The 9,404-nt window shown below is 35.9% G+C and overlaps 1 long non-coding RNA gene across 1 annotated transcript; it reads left to right on the top strand.

Annotated features, from left to right (window-relative positions):
* The first annotated feature begins 900 nt into the window (after nucleotides 1-900).
* On the top strand, nucleotides 901-8,123 carry LOC134474942 (uncharacterized). Its single transcript, XR_010045870.1, has 3 exons — nucleotides 901-1,168; nucleotides 3,011-3,171; nucleotides 6,635-8,123. It is a non-coding gene; the product is annotated as an uncharacterized LOC134474942 (long non-coding RNA).
* Nucleotides 8,124-9,404: the final 1,281 nt, after the last annotated feature.

Genomic DNA, 9,404 nt, shown 5'->3' with positions numbered 1-9,404 from the left:
TCAAAAATCGCCTTTCTAGTGAGAAATCAAATCTTTGTGAGGTTCTTTTGCACGTGTACTTTGGTCAGCACACCTAGCATAAGGTTTACCATCATGGATACATTGATGTGCTTCCTGCTGTTTATACTCTTTCAATTTTTTAATGCTTTTTACTTAGATGACTGCAGATATGCTGCTGAATATATCCTCTTAAGATTTGGGTAGTTCAGTATGAAGAGATTTTGATCATTCTGTTTTTTTTTTTTTCTGTCTTAAATTTATATTTAGAACCAGAATTTGAGCAAGTGATTACTATTTTTATTTTGAAATAATAATAAGAATCATATAAAGATACACTTTTTAAGTCTATAAAAGATAAAATAAGTGTAGATTAATAGTGGTTAATGTACTTTGTTCAGTGACTTCTGAGATTTCTTAATGATCAATATTTTCATACATTTGTAAAAGCTTTTGTTTTGTACAAATTTTAAGACATGGTCTCACTAATTTTCTAAGTGTCCCAGGCTAGGCTTAAAACTTTCCTCATCTTTCCTCCCCCTCCCAGAGTGCTGGGATTACAGGTGTATATTATCCTGAGTTGGCAATTGGTAGCAATGTTGTGTATTCATGGAATAAAATGTTCGGCTTTGGTCTTCAGACACTTCATAGAAAGAGTCACTCTAGTTAAGCTGCCTGCCACCTTCCTAGCCCGCAGTTTCTTTCACAGTAAGTAGGACTCAAAATCCCATTAACACTGTTAGTAGATTCTCGGATTTTCTAACTGTGGTCAGCATGCACTTGAGAAGATCACTCCAAATGAATTTTTTGGGGCACCTGGGAAAGGAATGAGGAAGCTGTAATTAGGGAAAAAGTGGAAGTAGCCATATGGGTAAGCATCCCTAATTTGGCCATTCACCCTGATGACCTACCACCATGATGTCCTGTGATTTATTCTAGGGCAAAACACTTTCGAGTACATCCTTCACTTTGAAGAAATGAAAATAAAGTATTTTGGCTATGTGTCTTCTTCCATGGATGTTGGTAAACAACACACAAGAAAAGTTTTTAGTCTTTTCCTTAATGCATTGTATATACCATAAACAAAACTACAGATTAGTTCTCTTTCAGAAAACAGAAGAAGCACGGAAAGGAAGGTATAAACTCCTTCAATGCAAGTGTCCCTTAAAAGGTCAGATGAACATTTAAGAAGACAACTATTACTGTTTCTCTGACTTCAAGAAAGAGAAAAATTTATACGGTGTTACTATAGGAGAATGAGACATCTGAGCTACTATGTCTGGTATGAGTTTGTATTCTTTGAAATCAATAACTGAATTTTAGGAACAACAGATGTTAAGAGTAGAATATACTTATTGGGAGAAAGAAAGCTGTCTGAGAAAGACAAGTGTTTCTGAGTGGTTTGGTAAAAACTGTCTTTGTAGGAACTTTTATAGAGTAAATTCATGTGGTGAGATGGGTTGAAGATGTGGAAAACTGGGAACTCACAATGCAGATGGACATAAGATGGGACAGATCTATGGCAGCCAATAAGATTAATAGTTCTGATAAAGCTGATTAAATGGGAACAAATGGGGAAAGGAGTCACATAGAAAGCAGGCATTCTTAGACAGCAGTGACTCTTCCCTTAGGAGGTTGGGATGATGACTCCCAACATCCCCAGGATCATAGGAACTATTTAGAATATCAGTCTTTGAGATAGAGATACATTTATTTGAATGGTGACTCCTCACTCCCTCAGAGTCATAGGGAACTATTTAGAATATCAGTCCTTAGGGTATGGATGAATTTGCGTGATTTTCTGTCTTGAGGCTTGGCCCATAGCAGGAGGTGTCCATCTTCTCCATAGTTGCAAGTTCTCTGCGCTTCTGCATGGGCTCATTGGAGGACCTAACCCTGTCTCACTGCCAGTGGTATTTGACTAACGCAGTTTCCCATAACACTATTGTTCAGAAAATTGAATACAGATGTCTTGTGCTCTGGGTGAACGATTTGGGGATGACAGTGTACAATGTATATACCATTGTTTTCCCCTGTTTGACATGTTTTGAAATTCGTTTTAGTTTATGTTTTCTTTTTATCCTTGAAACCAAATGGGTTTGGAAATAAAAAGCCTGAGGTAAAGCTCTTTGACAGAAATATTGCACTATCGAGCTGCGATCAACACTGTAGTAGACAGCCAACTCCAGAAATCTCTGCACTACAGTCTATCATTTGAGGTCCTCTCTTGCAAGGAGGGGCTCCTTTCACTGTTTATTTTGACTCAGAAGGAGGGCAGTAGATCAGGAGTCAATCAGTGATGAAGAGGCGGGCTATATGAAAAGTCCAACCAGGCAGGACATGGTAGGTGGTCTCTTAGGTTTCTTCCAGTGTCTAGGCATTATCTACTTGTTCTGAGCACAAAACTGGGAGCAGAATGCTTGCTGGATCTCATTTAGTGCTTTCAATATCCTGTGGCCTGATTAGCAAAGAACCTGGGAGACCCTCTAGCCACAGGATGCAGAGGTTGTGGATGGGAACACAGAAATAGGGTGGAATTGGGCAAAATCAGTTACAAGGGGTTAGAAGCAGTTCTGGTGTCTGGAGCCTCAGATATTTAGTTAACTTCACCTCCTGAGGTCCTCCAGCATTGGCCATGGGTCATCCACTGTCCCTTTTGACTCTTACTGGGGGTAAGGGTGATTCTGCATCCCCAGAACCCTGACCTATGACAGCAACAGACTCTAGTATCATCTTTGAAATTCTCTACTGCCCTGGCACCTCCACGATAGTGGACAGGGTAAGGAGATTAGAGAGACACTGACTCTGATGCGTTTTGTAATTGGTGTAATGGTATTGAACTTGGTCTCTGTTCTCATTTTAGGTAGCAGCAAATCTTAAGGGTCTGAAGTTTATAAATGTCTGTAATGCAGGGCCTCATAGCCACAAAAGCATTCCTTAAACTTTGCTTTTTTGTATCTATAGTGATCACATAAATTTATAGTATGTTCTCATATTTCCATTCTTATGACAGGTTTTGGAAAGGGTCCTGAGAATTCAGAGATTTGTAGTGGTGTGCCTCAGTGGAGGAAGGCTTCCCAAGCACCTGGTGAACTCCTGTGTATTATACAGAACAATGCAAAGAATTTCTGAACATACTTAAATATTTAGGTGACACCCCTGCTCAAAGACAAGGTTTGTGAGAACAGCCATACAGTTTTGAATTCTGTGAAAAATGATGTAGATATGAAAGTGTTATCAAGGGCAGGGTAAAATGTTCTTGCTAAGGACAAATTCCAAAATGGGATGCCTGTTAAATCCTTATTGAAAATGCCTAAGTTTAAGACATTTGCATGGATGTGATATCCTTCTGAATGGAAAGGAATATGGGTGTCATCTCTGAATTAACAGCTGATTTAATAGCTTGGTTGATCATAGACATTGTTTAAATATGGAAATGCTCTGCAATGGACTTTACTAAGTGACATAAAGGAGATGCTCTAAATTGAAATTTTGCAGGGATATCAATAGTTAGGCATGAAGCGTTTTCTGCTTAGGGTGGATCAGAGGAGCATCGAAAGGATGTGGAAGTGATTGGTATGATGCAGGGTGCCAATAGCAGGACATACAACAGGGAGGGTCTTCACTGAAAATCAGGTAGTTCTTAGGATAAGCATGAAGTTGAAGTTGGGTTCTGATTGCTTCCTTGAGGTGAATAACACCAGCTCTGGCAACAATCAGTATTCTACATCCTTGAAACCCATGAATTCTGTGTTCCATACTTGAGATGTAATTTTGATTATCTCTACTTATGCCTCAGTGTCATGAAGGTGAAATTTGATTTTTTTTTTTTGAAACACAGATTGAACTCATGACCTCATACTTGTCAGGCAGGATTTCATGTTACTAAGCTAAATAGCCAGCAATGAATATGTTTTCTGTATACTATGGAACATGTCAAAATTATTCCTCAGAAAGTGTTGAATGTTGTTGGAATTTTACTATAATGTACAGCTATAGTTTTTGAAATCAAACCAAAAGTGTCTTATGCAGTCAGTTTTCAAGTTTCACTTTGTGGGATTTTACAGTCAGGACCTCTCTATTTCATACAGCTCTGTAACTGAGGTTGGCCTCAATCTCAAGGCATTACTCCTGAATCAGCCTCCCCAGATATATTTCTTATATCTGAGTGAAAGGTAATCACTTGGTGACACTAAGCTATAATTTACAACTTGTGCCTGGTTCCATTGTTTATACATTGTTTACATAAACAATTTTCCATTAACATTTGAGTTATAATTTAGGTACCACATTTCATTTTATTTATGTTTTGTTCTATGAAATGTATTTCAAATTTCAAAATGCTTCTTAAGTATATTAAGAACAAATAACTCAGTGGCCTAAATAAGATTTGAAGAGATATCATCTGTAATCTATCAAAGTTATTGATGAGATATTTGTCTGCCTTTGTGCTTTGTGAATGCTGGTCCTGCAGCCTCCCATTGTGAGCTCTGCTTTAGAGACAGTGCACAGGGACTCTTGCAGTGACTCAGCCCAAAATCAATGCTCCTTTTTAACTGTTACATTAAAAATGAGTTGCAATCTAGCATCAAAATTACTGTCTCAAACAATGTGTATATGCACAAAATTAATGACAGAGACATGGAATTAAGATTTGTTAAGTTTAGTTTTATTGAGACAGGCTTTCACTATGTATATCAGCTGTATTTGGACCCCCTATGTAGGCTAGAATTGCCTTGAACTCACAGCAGCCTTCCTGTTTCAGCCTATTTATTGCTGGGATTAAAGATATGCATGACCATACTTAGTTTTTGATTCACATTTTTATGAGAGAATTTAAGATGTCCCAGGCTTGAGTCTCAAACTTGTTTTGAGAAATACATGTGTATTTCTCATGTGGCTATGAACTTCAGCAGTGAGGAGTGGACTTTGCTGAGTCCATCCCAAAAGAAAGTCTACAGAGATGTGATGGAGGAAACCTTTGAAAATGTATAAAATTGCATATAAATGAGTATAAAAAACATACACTTTGAGTTTTGATAGGATCCGACCTTTAGTTTACCTACCCATGTATACATTTGAATACAAAACAATCATTATCAAAAAATTGCTAAAACTGCAGCACAATTTGAAATATAAATGAATGCTCATGTTTCAAAGCCATTCTCAAGAGAATCAGTCCCTTCTAATTAAAATTCTTAGTAGACTGGTGTTATGTTAAGTGAAGTTACACTGAAAATCATTATGCAGTAGTCTCTAGAAGTTGATCCCATCATACTTCTCCTGAATTGTATTTACAAGAGTCAAAACAAACATAAGATACAGATACAAGCTTATTCATATGCAAAGCAGATCAAGTTATAACAGATGAGGCCTTGAAGCAGCTTAGCTATCACTGGATTTGTGGAGAAGGAAAATATTAATAGTTTCTGTGTGAGTGTGCATTCTTGTAAACCCAGCACCCTGGGAATAAGATTTTGCAGAATGGCAAATTCAAGTTCAAACTTAAAAGCTTAATCATCAGTGAAAATCTCTTAAAATAAAGAAGCTAGAGATTTAGTGCTGACACCTGTGGCTGATTTTGAGTACGGAAAACAATAAAATATGTGCTATGTAATCAGTGAAAAATAAATAATATAATGTCATTTGCCATAAAAATAATTGGTTGCTCCTCCCATCAAGTTCAGTGAAATAGCTCAGCTACAAAATGTAAAAGGTCACAGTGTTTCTGTTAGATGAGACACCAAAATATAAATTGTGGGGTGAAATGAAAGAGAGTTGATACAGAAAGGTAAGCCTGATCATTTGGATAAGGGAACTACAGGCTAAGGACAGAAAGGAGATGGCTATTGGGGAAAAATCAGAATGATCAATATGTGATACACATATAGACCCATGCCCAAAGTGAAGCTAAATGTTTTGCATTTCAAAATATACAAACTTTTAAGATTCCCAAATGTATACCACTCTTTTGGAAATGGTTGTTTTCCAAATATCTTGCAAGGCATTCAGTTACTTCATTGTCAGAATTTCTTAGCAGGCATCAAAACTGAACTTGTCATTAAGGCAGTCATTAGTACAGAGACCCATTTCAGTGTGATTTTTTTCCTATTTAAAATTTTATTTAAAGAAAGACTAAATACAGAAAATGGGTAGAAATTATACTACTCTCAAAGAAAAAAAATAAATAAGAAGTAACATGTTGATGATTACATGATATCCACTTGTAAGTAGTTGCTTAAGACACAAAATTGAAGCATATAAAGTGGGGTCTCAAACAGCTAGACTGCAAAGAGTTCTATTTAAATACCCAACAAAAACTTAGTAATATAGTTATCAGTCCTATATGTAATTTATTTCTTTACAGAAATGACAAGGTAGGAAAATACTATGGACTTACATCTTGCAATCAGTATAAAGAAGTATTCCTTTGTACTCCAGAAAATATGGTTGTGAAAGAAACAGACACAAACTATGATATTCAGATCCATGAAAAATATCAAAATAGAGGGAAATATATGTATGTGAGCAATGTGGGAAACTTTTGCAACATGTGGAGATTATAAGAAACATAAAAGAATTCACACTGGAGAGAAACCATATGTATGTAATTTATGTGGGAAAACTTTTTATACAGGTGGAGATTGTAAGAATCATGAAAAAAATTCACACTGGAGAGAAACCTTTGTATGTAAGCAATGTGGGAAAGCTTTTACCACACATGGACAGTGTAAGAAACATGAAAGAATTCACAGTGAAGAAAAACCCTATGTATGTAAGTAATGTGGGAAAGCTTTTACCCAACATGAAAATAGTAAGAAACATGAAAGAATTCACACTGGAGAAAAATTTCTTTTATGTCAGCAATGTGGGAAAGGTTTTACCACATGTGGACAGTGTAAGAACCATGAAAGAATTCACACTGGAAAGAAACACTCTGTATGTGAGCAATGTGGGAAAGGTTTTACCACAAGTGGGCAATGTAAGGAACATGAAAGAATTCACACTGGAGAAAAACCATATATATGTAAGCAGTGTGGGAAACTTTTTACCCAATGTGGACGTTGTAAGCAACATGAAAGTATTCACACTGGAGAGAAACCCTATGTATGTCACCAATGTGGGAAAGCCTTTATGCATTTTCACACCCAAGATAAACACATAGTTAAATTATATAAAAACAATTATAATTATATAAAAAACACAGTACAGCTTACCAGAATCTGGGAGATGCAATGAAGGCTGTCCTCAGAGGAATATTTATTGCACTGAGTTCCCACATCAGGAAAACAAGGAATATAAATAAACAACCTGATGCTACACCTCAAACATCTAGAAAGACAAGAGCAAGTGGAGCCCAAAGCCAAAAGAAGGGAGGAAATTTTAAAAATTAGAGCAGAAATTAATGTCATTTAGACTAAGAAAACAATCCAAAAATCAATGAATCACAGAGGTGGTTCTTTGAAACAACAAATAAAATTGGTAAGATCATACCCAACCTTATAATAAAAATGAAAGGAAAAGCTCAAACTCAGGCACTAAGGAATAAGAAAGGTGAAATCACCACAGACTCTGTGGAAATACAGAAGATCAACACCTATTTCAAAACCTCGACTCTCATAGGTTCATCAACAAAGAAGAAATGGACAGATGTCTTAGAACATATGAATTACCCAAGCTGGGTGAAGATGTAAAACTTCTGAATAACCCAATTTCTATTTATGAAATTGAAAATGTATATTAAGTTCTTATCTACAAAGAAGAGCCCAAGTCCAGTCGGATTCACTGCAGAATTCTACAAGAAATACAAAGAAGACTGAATGCTGACACTTCTCAAAATCTTCAATGAAATTGAAAGGGAAGCAATTCTTCCTAAGTCATTCCTGGAAGCAAATATTACTCTAGGACCAAAACCTGAGAAAGGCCAAGCTAAGAAAGAGAATGAAAACCCAACTTCCCTAATGAGCAAAGATGCCAAAATCCTTAATAAAATATTGGCAAACAGGATGCAGCAAATCATCATGAAGATTATACATCATGACCACAAGGGATTCATCACAGGAATGCAGGGTTGGTTCAACATGTATAAATTAATAAATGTAATCTACCATATCAATTAAGCCAAACATAAGAGTCACCTGATCATTTCTATAGATGGAGAAAAAAGCTTTTGTAAAATTCATTCATGATAAGAACCTTACAGAAAACTGGAAAAGATGGTCTTTACCTCAATATGATAAAGGCCATCGATGAGAAACCAACAGCCAGTATCATATTAAATGGCCAAAAATTGAATGCCTTTACCTTAAAATAAGGCACAAGACAAGGATGTCCCTTATCACTGCTTCTATTCAACATAGTACTGGAAATACTAGGCATAGCAATTAGAAAAGAGAGAAATAAATTGGGTAAAGATAGGGAAAGAGGAAGTTAAATAATCATTATTTGCAGATAACATGATACTCTACATAGAAGACCCCCAAAACTCCATTGAAAGTCTCCTAGATATAATAAATTCAGCAATGTAGCTGGATACAAAGTCTGTACCAAAAATCAATAGCATTCCTATACACTAACAAATAAATCATTGAGAGAAAAATGAGAAGCCACACCATTCACACTAGCATCCAAAAAAAAAAGAGAGAAATTCTTAGGAATTAATCTCAGAAATGAAGTAAAATACCTATATAGGGTAAATTATAATACCCTGAAAAAGAAATCAAAGTTGGTCTCAGAAAATGGAAAGACAACCCTTGCTCAAGGATAGGAAGAATAAATATAGTGAAAATGGCCATTCTCCCAAAACTGTTGTAAAGATTCAGTGCAATCCCAATAAAAATACCATCAACAAACCACATAGATCTAGAAAAATCACTCCTAAAATTTATCTTGAACCAGAAGAGAACTGGAATGGCAAAAGCAGTTCTAAGCAACAAAGGCAAGGCAGGAGGCATCACAATCCCTAACTTGAAGTTATATGACAAAACTACTGTAATAAACTCAACATGGTTTTGGAATAAAAACAGATCTGACGATCAATAGAATAGATTAGATTATACAATCACAACTACCGACACACTCAACTACTTTATCTTTAATAAAGTGGCCTAACATGTTCACTGGAAGATCAATAGTCTTTTTAATAAATGGTGCTGGAAAAACTGGCTTTCCATATGCTGAAAACTAAAACTATTCCCATGGCTATCACCATGTACTAAACTAAATTCTAAATAGATCAAAGATCTGACAGAAACACTAAATCTGTTGGAAGACAAATTAGGTAAAAATCTTGACGACATTGGGGTAGATAGAAAATTCAAGAACAGGAATCAAAGTGCATGGGAAATACTTCGCAGAATCAATAACTGGGATCACATATTATTAACATGTTTCTGCATATTAAAAGA

Source organism: Cavia porcellus, unplaced genomic scaffold, assembly GCF_034190915.1.
Source record: "Cavia porcellus strain 051 isolate PalLab524CR breed Dunkin Hartley unplaced genomic scaffold, mCavPor4.1 scaffold_45, whole genome shotgun sequence".
NCBI lineage: Eukaryota > Metazoa > Chordata > Mammalia > Rodentia > Caviidae > Cavia > Cavia porcellus.
The sequence above is the reverse complement of the archived record's forward strand: the minus strand, read 5'-3'. Positions and strand labels throughout refer to the sequence as shown.